This window comes from Piliocolobus tephrosceles, chromosome 7 (assembly GCF_002776525.5).
Source record: "Piliocolobus tephrosceles isolate RC106 chromosome 7, ASM277652v3, whole genome shotgun sequence".
Lineage (NCBI taxonomy): Eukaryota > Metazoa > Chordata > Mammalia > Primates > Cercopithecidae > Piliocolobus > Piliocolobus tephrosceles.
This window is the reverse complement of record NC_045440.1, coordinates 143,822,674-143,837,812: the sequence shown is the minus strand read 5'-3', so window position 1 is coordinate 143,837,812 and position 15,139 is coordinate 143,822,674. Positions and strand designations below refer to the sequence as shown.

At 49.7% G+C, this 15,139-nt stretch overlaps 1 protein-coding gene across 1 annotated transcript in view; it reads left to right on the top strand.

Moving 5' to 3' along the window:
- Positions 1-15,139, top strand: part of TRAPPC9 (trafficking protein particle complex 9) — a 697,716-nt gene that overhangs the window by 85,521 nt on the left and 597,056 nt on the right. The window lies entirely within an intron of this gene.

Genomic DNA, 15,139 nt, shown 5'->3' with positions numbered 1-15,139 from the left:
ACGCCATCTCTTCCTGCTCCTCGGCCGGCCGGCGAACTCCACGGCTTTTCCCTCCGCCTCTCAGGCTTCTTCTCAGCCTCCTGTGTTGCCTCCCATTTCCTTAGCCTGCCTTTTATAAAATATAAATGTCAAAGCATAACATTTACATAGAGGAGTACACGACTCGTAGGAATGTGTCTCAGTGATCTCAGTGAATTCTCACCAAGTGGCCACCGCTGTAATCAACACCCGGATCAGAGACGGGCATGAGCAGAACCCAGGGCCCCTTGTGCCCCTTTGAGTCACTGGGTGACTCCATCCTTCCTTCCAGAACCAAAGATGAGGTTTGCGTGTGTTTGTTCTCATGGGGCCACGCGGTGTCTCTGCCCCTGTTTCAAGGTTGCCTTTCTCCCGGGCTCCTTTCTTGGCCTTCATCTTCTCTTCTTATGCTGCTCCTGGGTGCTATCTGCTTTTTGATAGCAGGAAACATGACCTGTTTCCCTATGCACGTGGGGCTCAGCTGCCCCAAACCTGCCTTCCTGCCTGCACCCCTGACCCTGGCCCAGTGTGTGGTGCCGGCTGGCTTCTCAGGAAAGTGCTGTCTGCAGTGGAGACTGATGTGTGCAGAGAGTATTGGGAGGTACTCATGGGATCAGCCCTGCGGAAGGAAAGAGACGGAGGCGAGACTGGACAGTGGGAGAAGCTGGACTTCAGTGCTGTATCGACACAGGCCTCAGCCGCACGCGGAGCTCTGCACTGCCGTGCCCTGCAGACGTGTCCCGTGTTGTTCTGAGGGGCCGGGCCTTTCTCTTCTCTCACTGACCAGCAGTTGGATGCAGGCTACCCTGGGTGATGTGGTTCTCTTCAGCAAGGAGACAAGGCTTCTGCTGACCCACAGGGCCTGTGCAGCTGGGAAGCTGTTGGAGAGATCTCTGGCGATGGGAGGGCCGGGACTTCCTGTCCCCGTGCCAGGCCCTGGGTGCTCACCACTCCCAGGAAAGAGTAGGGTCTCGAAGGGCTCTCTCCCGTCGAGGACAGCTTCTGGGAAGGCAGCACTCTCCCCTGGGGAACGGGCTCTCCTCCCTGCAGGCCGTCCGGTTGGCTCATTACTGCCCCCTGCAGTGCTGCTCCGTCACTGCTGCTGTCCAGGCGGGGGACTCCACTCCCTCACTCTCGTGTCCTGGCACCTCACACATTTCGTGCTTCTCTGTTTTCACGTTTCTAAAAGCAGTACATCTTTCTCTCCAGCCCTCCACCCACTGCTTTCCCCTGGCTGTTCTCTGTCTGTCTTCGAGTAGGCTCTGGCTCCAGGGTAATGTGGGGTGTACATCTCTGAGGGTAGTTGTGAGGTTTAAATGCACTAATTCTGGCTGGGCGTGGTGGCTCACTCCTGTTATCTGAGCACTTCGTGAGGCCCAGGTGGGCGGATCACCTGAGGTCAGGAGTTCGAGACCATCCTGGCCAACATGGTGAAACCCCGTGTTTACTAAAAATACAAAAACTAGCCAGGGGTGGTGGCGGGCCCCTGTAATTCCAGCTACTCAGGAGGCTGATGCAGGAGAATCACTTGAACCCAGGAGGCGGAGCTTGCAGTGAGCCAGTGTTACGCCATTGTACTCCAGCCTGGGCAACAAGAGTGAAACTCTGTCCCTCCCATCCCCGCCCAAGAAAAAAGAAACCCAGTATACACTAAGCAGCCCTCATAAAGCCCATCTTCTCGCTGCACCTGTTGACATGCTAGCATTCTGTAAAGGAAACATTGATTTCTCTATAGTGATTTCCATGGCCATCTCTATGAGAAAGGAATTCTCCTTTTGTGAACTCCTGTGGTTCTTTGTTGCCAAGGTTCTGAAGGCACACACCGCTTATTGTGGCCGTTTGCATGCTCGTGTGGAGTAGCTGTTATTTGCTGTTGAGGACTTCTGGTGACCCAGGTGAATCTCTGCTCTGACCAGGGCCCCTGCGACAGGCGTGCAGCTTCTTTTCTGCGTGTATTGGGTCGCTGTTGCTTTTGGGGCTGCATTTGAACTACGCTTTTCTTGGTTGTACCTGCAGAGTGAGCAGGTGGCCAGCAGGGCCACCGTGAAAGCTGGCTGCATGGCCCATTTGCACTCTGGCGTTTTGGTGACGGGAGGGAGCAGCAGGCCAAGGCAGAGCTCCCAGAGCCACCTGTGTCTCCTGCTGGGGAGGCTGTGGCTCCATGGCGACTTGGGCAGTGGTCTGGTGTTAACCTGCTGTAGTGGATTTTTGCTCTCCCCAGCCCCTGGGAGTGTGCCTACCTCCCCAACTCTGCTGGGATTTCTTGAGCCTCCCCACAATCCACCAACTCTAAGGAGGCAGAGCCTGGATTCTGTGCAGGGGCTTAGAATCTCGGGTGCCATTCCTGACCCATGGCACATCCATCTGCCCCTGTAGCCAGGAGTTTGTTCTCTCCTGGTGGCAGTGTCCCCACACACCTCACCTCAGCAAGCACAGTTCCCAAGGCTGGTAAGTTGTGGTGGCACGGCCCTGAGCCCTTCGCCTGAGCTGTCAGTGTCACTCCTTTGCCTGCTGCGTCTGCTGCATCTTGAACTTCTTTAGCACACACTTTCCTTCCCACAGTAGGGCCGGTGCACCTCCCCTGTCCCCACACCCTGCACCTTCACCACGTGACTCCTCTTGGGCCTGGCCTCCTCTTGAAAGCCTTCACAAGTCTTTAGCTAGACCAGGAACTCTGGGCCTCTGCTGTCTTCCTTCCTGCACTTACCACAGTTACAATTCGGTCATCAGTTGCGTATTTAGTTGGTCCATGCTTGTCTCCCTCCATGGGAGAAGACCTCATTCTGCCTGCTCTCTACCTGGAGCTGGACCTGGCAAAGCCTAGATGCCAAGCGCATGGCTGCCGAGGTGTGAGTGATGTTGTCACAGCCCTTGCCTTCATCATGATTGCTTATGGGAAAGTTGATTCTGACTTGGGTCCTCAGGCATTTTTCAGAAGCACATTCTTGCCCAGACATGGTGGCTCACTCCTGTAATCCCAGCACTTCGGGAGGGTGAGGTGGGCGGATCACCTGAGGTCAGGAGTTTGAGACCAACCTGGCCAACATGGTGAAATCCCATCTCTACTAAAAATACAAAAATTAGCCGGGCGAGGTGGCGCATGCCTGTAATCCCAGCTACTTGGGAGGCTGAGGCAGGAGGATCACTTGAACCCGGGAGGTGGAGATTGCAGTGAGCTGAGATCACACCACCGCACCCCAGCCTGGGTGACAGAGTGAGACTCCATCTCAAAATTAAAAAATAAAATAAAATAAAATGCACGTTCTTTTTACAACGAACACGTATGTGTGTGTACACTGTATGTGTATGTATACGTATGCTGTGTTGTGTCTTTCTGTTGGAGTTTGTATTTCTCAAGGGCATGGGCCATATCTTCCCCTTTGGGTGCCCTGTGGTTTCCATGGACATGGTGAGATGACTGAGCGTGTATGCAGGACCAATAATTGGAGTGACCCATTCCGCTCTTCTGTGTCAGGCTGATGAACCCGACTGTCTCCACTCCAGACCTGGGAGGCCTTGTCTTGTTTTGATGACAGCACTCAGAAGTAGACTGTGTTTCCCAGCCCTACGTGCTCGGAGGTTGATGTTTGCACGCGTGTCCATCAGATGGCCACCGGGAAGAACAGAGAGTGGATGAGCACACAGGGCTCTCTGTTAATTGCTCTGTTGCTATGTTTCTTTTTTGTTAATAGCATTCATGCATGGTTGATGAGCATCCTTGTGCCTGGGAGTGGTAGTGGGTGTGTGCCTGCCTGCCTATCTCCCCTGCCCTTCCCGTCCAGGACGCAGAGTCAGCGTCTTTCTCCAGGTGGCAAAGAAAACTTCTACAGGAAAATACAGCGAGGGTTCTTGGTGATACTTTAACCTCTGCCTTCCCCTCCTTTTTTTTTTTTTTTTTTTTTTCTTTTTTTTGAGACGGAGTCTTGCTCTGTCGCCCAGGCTGGAGTGCAGTGGCGCGATCTCGGCTCACTGCAAGCTCCGCCTCCCGGGTTCACGCCATTCTCCTGCCTCAGCCTCCGGAGTAGCTGGACTACAGGTGCCCACCACCACGCCCAGCTAATTTTTTTGTATTTTTAGTAGAGACAGGGTTTCACCGTGTTAGCCAGGATGGTCTCGATCTCCTGACCTCGTGATCTGCCCACCTCGGCCTCCCAAAGTGCTGGGATTACAGGCGTGAGCCACCGCGCCCGGCTCCCTCCTTTTTTTCTTATCCTGTTCATATTATTAAGCTTTGTTCACTTCTAAGGCTATCGTGTGATAGTTGTACCTTTTCCTCATGTGATCTTTCAAAAAGGGTGATCTGTATGCTATATTTTTGAGTAATTAGACATTTTGTAACAGGTCACATTGGAGGCTCTTTTAATATATGCGTGTAGAATAAGTAAATGTGAATTCTTATTGAAATAGCATGTTTAACCGTGGCCTGTGGTCTTCACCAGCCCTAAGTGAGGACGGAGGCTTTGAGTTGGATGTGGCTCGTCCATTAGACTCCTTGTCTCCCTCACGTGGTCACGACTGGCCATTGCTTTTATGGCCAGAGCCCTTAGTTAATTCCGCCCCATGCTGTGATCTCTCTTCGGTGTATCTTCTCCACACTAGAATCCTGAAGACAGTTTCTTTTTCTTTCTTTTTCTCTTTTTAAGGTCTACCAGAAATACTGGAGGAGAATATATGTTTAAAATCTGAGTTTGAATTAGTCATGGTAGGAAGTTTTCTCCATGGTATTTGTAGAGTGAGTTAGGAGAGATTCGTCATCTCAGTTTGGATGACTGACAAAGCTGCAACCAGACTCAGCTAGATTTCAAATCAGGCGGTTTATGGGAAAAGAGAGGAGGAGCTATGATCGTGAGGTATTTCTAAGATCAGTTGTTTTTGGTGGATTGTTAATTCCCAGTGAGAAAACAGAGAATGAAATCAGTATGCTTCCATATGGGCTGTGTTTCCATTAGATATAAATTGTGTTTGATTTTTGATGAAAAGTCAGCATGACCCTCTAGAGGTGTCGGGTGCCCCTTGTCCTGGAAAGGGGACGCACACTGTGATTGATGGGGTCCTGGCTGTATGTTTTTAGGTGACAGGGAAATTTGTTTACCCATGAAATGTGGATAGTGTCGTATGGTTATTTAAAGTCATATTAATTAGTGATTTAAAGACGCTTAGTTTGAAAGGAGAAGAACTTAGGATGCTTGATACTGTTGAGCAAATAACAGTCTCTTGAAAGGCCTTTTATAATGGTATTTGGCTAATTGGAGTCGTCTGAGAAAAGGACAAAAGTCAGGAGGTCTGAAAGGTTCTTTCCACTCACCTCAGCCTCTAATTACTGTAACCGCTGATCAATAATGACATCCTCCCTAGCCTCCATTTTCTCGTTTGGACAGCTGGGCTGTGCGGCGCTATGTGGCAGTTTGTTATTTTTAATGATAGATACTATAATTTATTGGATGGTCTTTTTTTTTCTGAAGAGCTTATGGTGCCATTCACAGATAACTAACATTTCTACATTTTGCTGAGTTGAAATAAAGTATGGAATAGAAGAGCAGCCAGGCTTGGAAAAAACATGACCCCAGGGTTGAGGAGGGTCTTTCTAGCCTTCTTGTAATTTGTGAAACTAGACTGGTGACCTGCAATTGAAGATAGCATCAGCTGGGGACTTCTGCTCCATGTGTACTCTCCAGTATGTGCTAAAGATTGAACCTACAAGATACATTATGAGGGCAAGTATTTACACAGAAAGGCTCTGAGTTCCCCAAGACTTTGGTCATTTTTTACAGGATGAAGTACTACCTTGATGATCTGTGGAATCTTCTTAGGAACCGTGACTGTGTTGCTTTTCTGATCGTGGTAAAGGGCCATCGTTGTGTGTGGCCCAGAGCTTCCGTGGCATTCCAGCAGTAGATTTAATGGCGCTGTCATCCTCTGAAGCCTCATGGGTTGTGCGTGCAAACCTGGTCCTGTGAACTGCACAGGAGTCTCTTAAAAGGGCAGAGGGATTCCTTCCTTTGTGAAAGGTTTAGAATGGCACATATTTGTAATTTCCAGCCTCATCTTTTGCCACTCTCACATTCACCCTGTATTTGGCCGTACTAAATTGCTGACAGTTCTCCAAATACAACAGCATTGCTATTCTGCTGCCTTTGTACATGCTGTTTCCATTACTGTTACATTGTCCAGGAATTCATCCCTGCCATGACTGCAGTGCCCCCTCTGGCAGCTTCCCATGCCCTGAACCTGCCGCTGTCAGAGCTTCCAGCATGCTAGGCTGTGGAGTTGCTGGTCTGTTTCCCCATCCAGCAAGTCTCTAAGCTCCTCAAAGACACGAACTGTCATGTGTATCTGGAGCAGCACCTGGTAGCTTACAGGTCCTTAAATGCCGGCTGAATGAATGATATCTTCTGTCTCTTTCAACCCACCTTCTGCTATGCTACCAAATGGATATTTCTTCTAATTGGCGATTTTAAAGATCCTGCTGTGGCCTTTGATCAGGCTTTTGAGCAGTGTTTGGCAAACGGTGGCCTATGGACCACGTCTGGCCCGCTGCCCGATGTTCATCCTTGCATTGGCTGTTCCAGGATGAGTTTACAGTTACTGACACCAATTCCTGTGGAAAATAGAAAAGACTCGTGGCCTTCACATCAAATAGCTAAAAAAGGGAACAAGGGGAAAAATTAGGTAGGTAAACTGTTTCAGAGACTGAGATCAAAAGCCCCAGGTGAGCGAGTAAGGTTCAGCCATATGTTGACTCTGCTACTGTGAGTGAAGTGTGGTTTAAAAATGCATACTATATCAATGCCTATGAAAAGAAGGGGAAAAAAAGAAAAAATGCATACTATAAATATGTCATATGAATGCTACTGTGAAAAGACTGAGGAGTGACAAAAGGGGGGTCCCATGAGATGGGAGGGGTCCAGTGGATGAACCTGTGTTAAGGATGTGCCTTATTTCACAGCATTTCTGCTGTTGGAATGACGTTACCAGGTGAGGATGGCAGGGAGTGTGATGTTCTGACGCTAGAGTACAGATGGTTTGCATTGCACATGGTTTCCTGGGCTTGGTCTTGTTGGGATCTGAAGGCTTTTGGTTTGCCTGTTCTACTGTAGTCCAGCGTCTTTCTGGAGGCCTCTGGGTAGAGGGTGTTTCCTTGAAAACCCTCTCTGTATCTTGGTTTTTGCATCTACCTGCGGGATTGTTCTAAGGATTGGAGGTGACACACCTGAAGTACCTAACAATGTCTGCTGCCAAGAAGTGCTTAGTAACTATCATAAGATGGCACTGTTTTCTTTCTGGGGGACCTGGACACCAGCTCCTTGGTCAGATGTTAGTGGTTTTTTTGCTCAGGGTTACCTTAAGAAGACATGGAGAGAGAAATAGGGAACAGCAGAATCACCCCAAAGGGCTGCTGTATGTGGATGTGATTCTTTTCCAGGATGTGCTGCTGTTTTAATTTGTATTATAATGTCATAATTAACCATAGCACTGCTCTGACTGGCCTGGGGAAGGGGTGAGTGGGAGGTGGAAACAGAGGAGGAGGAGCAAGGGGAAGGAAAGGATGGTGCTGCTGACAGGTGTTCTTCCAGGCAGGGAATGGCGGCCCGTGTAAGCGGGGCTTCAGTGCGTGCTATTTCCACCGCGTTTAATGCTCAGCCCAGTTCTAAGGTGCTGGGAAGGTGGCCTTTCCACCTCGCCATTGAAAGTGTAGATCAAGATTAGGCTGCCAGTTCCTCGTTCAGCGGAAGTAGCATAGAATCCCAGGTCTCATAGTATCCAACACGAATCTGACTTACTGTTAGATCTTGAGGTTGTGTAAGCATCTTAAACTTCCGAAACAGCTGTCGCTATAAAGTGCCTCTCTCCCCATAGCTGCTGTCATGCTTTGCCTACAAGAAACGAAAGCCTTACTAACATAAACGAAGTTTTTGAGAGCTAACTCATATGTCATACAATTTATCCATCTAAGGTATATGAGAATACTCACAGAGTTGTGCAGCCACACCACAAGTGAACTACTCATCCATGTTGTGGCATGGGTGATCCTTTAAAATGCAATGCCAAGTGAAGGAAGCCAGGCTGTGAATTCCACACACACGTTGTATGATCCCAATTATTTGAAATGAACAAAATAGACTGTAGGGACAGAATGGATTAGTCTTTCTTAGGACTGGGGGAATGGGGGACTTGGTAGGGGCGATGGCTAAAGTGTATGGAGTTGAGGCGGTGAAGATATTCTAGTGGTACATTGTGGTGACTGTTGCACGACTGTGGTATATCCTCAAAACCATTGAATTGCACCCTTTAATGGGCCAACTGCTATGCAAATTATATTTCAATAAAGCTGTTACAAATGTTTTTAAGAGTCTCGAGAAGACCTATCTGTTTCATTGGTTAGAACCGGGTTGTGTGGTCATGCCAGCCCACTGTAAGTGTGATGGAAAGCACAGTCATCCCTGAGTATTGGCGGGGGGCGTTGGCTCCAGGCTCTCTCTTGGATACCAAAACCTAGGGATACTCAAGTCCCTGATATAAAATGGCATAGTATTTGCATATAACTTATACACATCCTCCCCCATAGTTTGTTTATTTATTGATTTTTATTTTTAGCAGAGATGCGGTCTCGCCATGTTGCTCAGGCTGGTCTCGTCCTCCTGGGCTGAAGCAGTTCTCCTGCCTCGGGCTCCGGAAGTGTTGGGGTTACAGGCGTGAGCCACCGCACCCAGCCTCCTATGTGGCCTAAGCCATCTCTAGATCACTTGTAACACTTCATATGATGTCAACGCTACCTACATAAATCATTATTCTCCTGTATTGTTTAGGGAAAGGAAAAAAAAACTATACATGTTCAGCACAGATGCAATGTTTTTTCCCAAATATTTTCAGTCCTCGGTTGGTTAATCCATGGGCACAGTGCCACGGCTGGGAAGGGCCAAATGGATTTGGCTGTCTTTGTCTCTAAGGGCAGGCAGCGTGGGGAGCTGGAGGGGTGCGGGGACAATGGCAGCATAGTCAGCTACCAGCGTGGGCCTGTGTCTCTTGTCTGTTGTCGCCTCTCCTTCCTTGTCCTTTACCAGGCTACCCATGCAGATGTTCTGGCCCAGCCCTGGAATCGCCTTTTCTGCCATCCTCTACTCAATGCACCTTGGATGCGTCAAGAGGCCCAGCCAGCCTCCTTCCGCTTTCTCACCCTGACTGCCTTTGTTCTGTTTAATTTGCCATCATCTCCACTCTGGAGCCTCCTGCCCCTCTCCCTGGCTCCACTCCGGCCTCCCGTTGCTTCATTCTCCAGACACCCGTTTCAACTGCAAATCAGATCGTATTTTGTTGCTCCTGTAATAAAACCCAGGACTCACGGTGGCCTGCAGGTTCTGCCCCTGGCCCTGCCCTCTCTGCCACCTTGTCCCTTACTTTCTCATCCGCTCCCGGTTCCAGTTCCTTTGGCTTCCTTAATTAATGCTTACATGCCAAGCCTTTTCCACCCACAGCCCCACATGCCTGTTCCTGGAGATCTTGAATGGTGCGCTTCTCCATGAGGTCTCACCTCTGGTGAGTCTCTTCCCCCGGAGACCGCCCTGACCCTCGGCTCTTCTGCATCGTACCCTGTGCTTTGTGTTTCCCAGTCTTAACATGAGAGGCTAGCAGACCTCATCTGCCTTGTCCTGGGATGGCCTGGAACACAGTAGGTGTGAAGAAATACCGTTAAATGGATGGACAACCTCCCTTTGATATTTACCTGCACACTGCTTTGCCACTGTCCCTGTCACATTGCGATGGCCGTTTAGGAGAAGTCGAAATGTCACTTCCCCATCTGGTTTGCTAATGGGACTTGCCTGGGGTGGTCACTGATGATTGCACCTTGCAGGTCGCTCATCTTGTCACGGGCTGCTTGTCTCTATCAAAGTCACCTTGATGGAGGGTGGAAGTGGCAGCAGACGTCGCTGATACAGGAGACCAGAAATAATCACTGCAATTATTTTGAAAGAAGGCAAAGTTTGTTCTTTCAGAAGATGTTGTTTTCAGAGCAGAATTCAGCATCTCTGCTTCTAAACCTTAGTGGGCGTGTTTGCTGGAAAGGCACGTCCTCCTAACCAAGGCTGCCGCAGATCCCGCTGTTCCCGCAAAAGGTGCTCCTTGACTTTGTGGCAGAGGGAACCAGTTTTGTTAGATGACTGTAAAGACATTTTCCGAAAAGGAAGTTAAGGGCAGGATTGCTTAGTCAGAGCGAGGCTTGGTTACTTAGAGGATGTCAATCATCTGCTGACCGTGCTGCTGAGTGAGTGAGGCGTCGCTGGGCAGAGGTGGCTTCTGCAGCCTGGCACTCTGTGCAGCCGTTGCCGGGCTACCTGGACATGGTGGCAGCCCGTTACCCTCATCAGGTCTTCTTCACCTTCCCCAGTTCGCAGCCCCATTCTTGGTGCAGTGCTATGCTCTAAGGGGCACTGCTGGAAGGGGGCAGATGTTGACTTCACCAAGCCTGGAGTCTCATTAGAATGTTGCAGAACGGCCACAAAGCCCATGGCACAGGGGCTTGTGCCCTCCTGTCCTCTCCGTGTTCCCCGCCCCCTCCTGCTGCCTCTCTTTCTCCCACCTCACTGGCTTCCCTGTGTGCAAACGTGCCGTAATTACCACAACGTGCAGCTCAGCTCAGCCAAGCCAAGCAGCCTTCCGCTCTGAAGCAGAACCTCTGCCAGGGTCGTCTGCCTTCCCTCACGCACCTTCTTCAGCCCCACTGTGTGCCCTTCCCTCGCTCGTCCCCTTTAGCCCCCCTGCGTGTCCTTCCCTCACGTGCCCTCTTCAGCCCCCCTGCTTGCCCTTCCCTCGTGCGCCCCCTTCGGCCCCCTCTGCCGGACGTCCCTCTCCTCTCCCTTGCCGAGGTCACCAGTTTCCAAAGCAGGAGTCGTTTCCTGTCCTCTTTTTCTCTCTGTCGACAGTGTCCTCTCAGTCCAGCGCTTCCTGTACGTGGCGCTTTTTTCCTTTCCCCAGCTCCTCCTGGAGCTTCCCTGCTTCTGATTCCCATGTGCTGGGCACTTGCGTCAGGGCTTGGTTCTGGGTCCGCTTGTCTCTTTGCTCCCGGTCTCTGGTGATTCCCCTCAGACCATGCCTTTAGATGCCATTTACAGTGTACACTATACGTGCACCTATCACCACAGTCAGTTTTAGAACATTTTTATCACCTCCAAAGGAAGCCCCGCGCCCTACTGCTAGCTAGAGGCACACATTGTTGAATGTATGAATAATACATGCTTTTCTCTTGTTCCCTTTCTTGCTTGCTTTCCAGGTTGTTTTTGGTACTGTTGATAACACTGTGGTGAACATCTTTAGGCCTTTGGCTTTTTTTTTAAGCATGAGAGAGTTTTCATCAGGAGGGGGCCTCCTGGGTCAGCCTTTTTGAGCATTGTGATTGCTGCTGAGACACTGCGGATGCGGCCACAGCAGGGCTGCTAATTCAGTGTGTGCAGGACACTGCCTTCCTCTTCTAATTTGCGTTTTCCTGGTGACTTACAAGGTTGGATTTTTTTCTGCAGGTTTGTTTGTTGTATCTCTTTTACGTGAAGTTCTTTTCCAGTCTTCTGATTGCTTCCTCCCTCCTGCTCATTTGACTATCACTGAAACTTAGTTGGGGTTTGGTGGGGCAGATGGTGTCCTGCCATTGTGCTTTGTGATGTGAATGAAGTGGTCTGCCCACAGTCACCCAGTTATCCCGTCAGCTGTGAGTGGCAGAGCAGCAGGACCCCTGGCCTCCCAGCGCCTCAGAAAGGGGGAAACACTTGCCAGGACACCTTTGACTGACATTTTGTTTAGGTGTCATGTGAGTGAATACCCTTCTTAGAGCTGCTGGACTTGCTGATGGCAAATTCTTCTTCGCCCAGTGCTCCTGGCCCCTGGTGGTGGGGTGATGATATATGTTTATGTTTTTTTGAAGGAAAAGACACCCATTGAACACTGAACCTGGAACAATTTCAAAACAGCCTTTGACTAGGGGACTTAAGGAAAAGGAAGAAGTACCACGTTGAAAATTATGAGAAAGCTGTAAAAATCACAGTATTCATCACAGTTCTAGAGATATACATGTACACCATTAAAGAGAAATTATTCTGACACTTGTTAAAATGGTGAGGAGGATTTTACTTAAGACTACTACAGTAGGAGTCAACTCTATTGCAACAGAGGAGAGATTGAACTCAGCTTTGAATACAGGGCCAAGTGGGGCTTTATAGCCAGTGGGCAGAGTGAGGGGTCAGTGGATGGAGAATTACTAAGAGGAGAGACCTTAAGTGTAGGGGATTCTTGCTAAACTTGCCTAACAGGGAGGCCCAGGGTGACTTCCCAGGATTCTTGCCAAAACTGGGCTAGGGAGGCTGAGGACAGGACTGAAGGATGAGGCCTCGTTGGAAAGAGGACTCACAGGAGCTTGTCTGAAGTTTGGTCAAGGAGAGAGTCTTTATCAGTGCACACGTCTATACATATGCACACATAGATAGGATTTCTTGTGGGGGACCGGGCTATGCGCTGTGGGAGCTGGCTACCCAGGCCTGTGAAGCATCGTTTTGGTGTCTGCTGCTGGATCCCAAAAGCCTCAGGCAGGCAGGTGGCTGGGAAGGGAAGGCAGATGTGAAGGGAGGGAAGCAAGGGTAAGCCAGGAACTGTGGGGCTGAGCTGGACCCCAGAGGGATGGCCTGGAGCCCATGTCAGCGTCTCACCCGCCCCCCAGCCTGCTGCTCTGATGGTGGGGGCTCCTGGAGGAGAGGCCGGTGCCTGCCCTTTGTGGCCGTGCTAAACATGCATGCCTGGCCCAGAGCTGGAGGAGCAGAGGAGCTACAGGTGGGATGCTGCCAAGCCCACCAGTGTGGGCGTGTGTCCTGCCCTGGGCCCCGGGACCGACACTGCCCCATGCCTCTGCCTCAGATGTCACACCATGTGCTGACTCAGCTCTGCAGCAAGGGCCTGGGAAGTGTCGTTCCGACTCAGCCGAGTGGATTCAGTGGTGAAGATTTTAATTTCTGGTGTGACTCTCAAGTCCACTCTTAGGAAGCAGGAGGTAAATCCCCAACAAGGGGAAGCATTCATTTTCTTTGCATCTCTCTCTAGCATATTTGATATTTGATTGAAATTTTAACACCTGAAACAACTTTTTGTTTTGTTTTCTCTTTGGCAAGTCCGTCCTTACATGTTTAGTTAGATGGGTTAGACAGGGATACTAAAAATTCTCCTCCTCCCTCTCCCCATTTTGGATAGAAAAATATTGACCTGATATTATGTGAGGCTGAATGAGAGTGAATTGGACAGTGAAAAGCATAAGAAAAAATAAAGTAACTCACTCCTTTAAAAATCTTGGTTTTTGCCTGTAAAATTGCGGTGTTTAAGCTGGGCATTTAATTTTAGTAGACCCTCAGGACTCCAAAGAATGTCTTTTATGGGTTCTAGAAGTACTGTTCGGACAATAAGGGACAAGGGGGAGCTGGAAAATCTGCACAGGAGCAGCAGCTCTCTTTACTTCCTTTCTGCAGACATTTGTGGATCGTCTCACTTGAGTTGGGTACTATGCGCAATCGCAGGGTGAGGGGTGCACAGTTCCTTTGGGGATGGCCTGGAGAAACTGGCCAGGGAGATGGAGCAACTGGGAGAAGCCGAGTTTGGCTACTGCTTTCCACGCCGTCAACCTCCCCAGCCAATGCACTCCAGGCAGTTTCACGTGTTTCAGCTTCCTTAGGTAGAAGGCTCGGTTTCTATTTGGTGCCATCCTACCTTGGATGTCTGAGTATGGATTTGGAGGTGGCAGAGCTGGCTTTGAACAATAGGATGTGTTTGTTTCCTTAACTCTTCCAGTCCTGTAAGCCTCTTTGGGTTGTCCCCTTGCGTCTGCCCCACCCCCAGGGCTGTGTCCAGCCTTCCCTGCGTCTTCAGTTGCTGCCCCTCGGTCTCCTGGGATGTCCACGGTGGCCACATCTCTATGCATCTCCATTCTGTCAGCGGCCCAGGCCCCAGGTGGTCTATCTCCAGGAGTCTCCACCTCAGTCCCATTTCCCGTCCCTCCCTACTCCCATGACCCCTTCCATGGTGACTACAGGAACTCGAGGTCTTTTGATAGCTGACTCCCGTATTTCCTCATCCTCTTCCTCCCCGAGTGTTCCCTTAACCTTCTCATGTGGAGTGAGTGACTCTTCAGCAGGGAGGTTTGGAAATGTGTGGGAGTGTTTCTGGCATAACTGTGACCAGGGCCTGTCGCCAGCATTTAGTCGGAAGGGACAGGGAAGTGAAATGCAAGTGTAGCGCAGTGCCAGGCAATAAATTACTGTCCCACTCACAATGCCATCCTAGCAGTCCAGGGAGATGAAAACCAGCCCTTTCCTCGGCCTGCCTCCCCTGCTGTTCTCTCAAATGCATGCTGGTTTTTCTCCTCTGCCCCCAGGACCTCAGGGCCTAGAGATGGGCGGGCATCATTTTCCGTTGCTACTTCCAAACAGTCGTCTTCAGAACACTCCAGCTCTTTGGGAGGGTGTGCCACTAGGATTGATGGCTCCTGCCTTTCCTTGTGTTGTGGTCATTGCCAGGTGAGCTGGCTACTTCTCACTCACTGGGGGCCTCAGTCCCTGGCCTGTTGCAGGAAGTCAGAGACCCTGAGTGGAGGGACTGGCTGAAGCTGTGGCAGAAGAACCTAAATTGTGAAGATTTCATAACATTTATTAGTTCCCAAAATTAATACTTTTATGATTTCTTACGCCTGTCTTTACTGCAGTCTCTGAACATAAATTGTGAAGATTTCATGGACATTTATTACTTCCCCAATTAATAATTTAATAATTTCTTATGCCTGTCTTTAATCTCTTAATCCCATCATCTTCGTAAACTGAGGATGTGTGTCACCTCAGGACCCTGTGATGATTGTGTTAACCATACAAATTGCTTGTAAAACGTGTGTTTGAACAATATGAAATCAGTGCACCCTGAAAAAGAACAGAATAACAGCGATTTTCAGGGAACAAGAAAAGGTAACCATAGGTCTGACTGCTTGTGGGGTTGGGCCGAATAGAGCCATATTTTTCTTCTTTCAGAGAGCCTATAGATGACTGTGTGAGTAGGAGAAATATTGCTGAATTCTTTTCCCAGCAAGGAATATTAATAATGGATAACC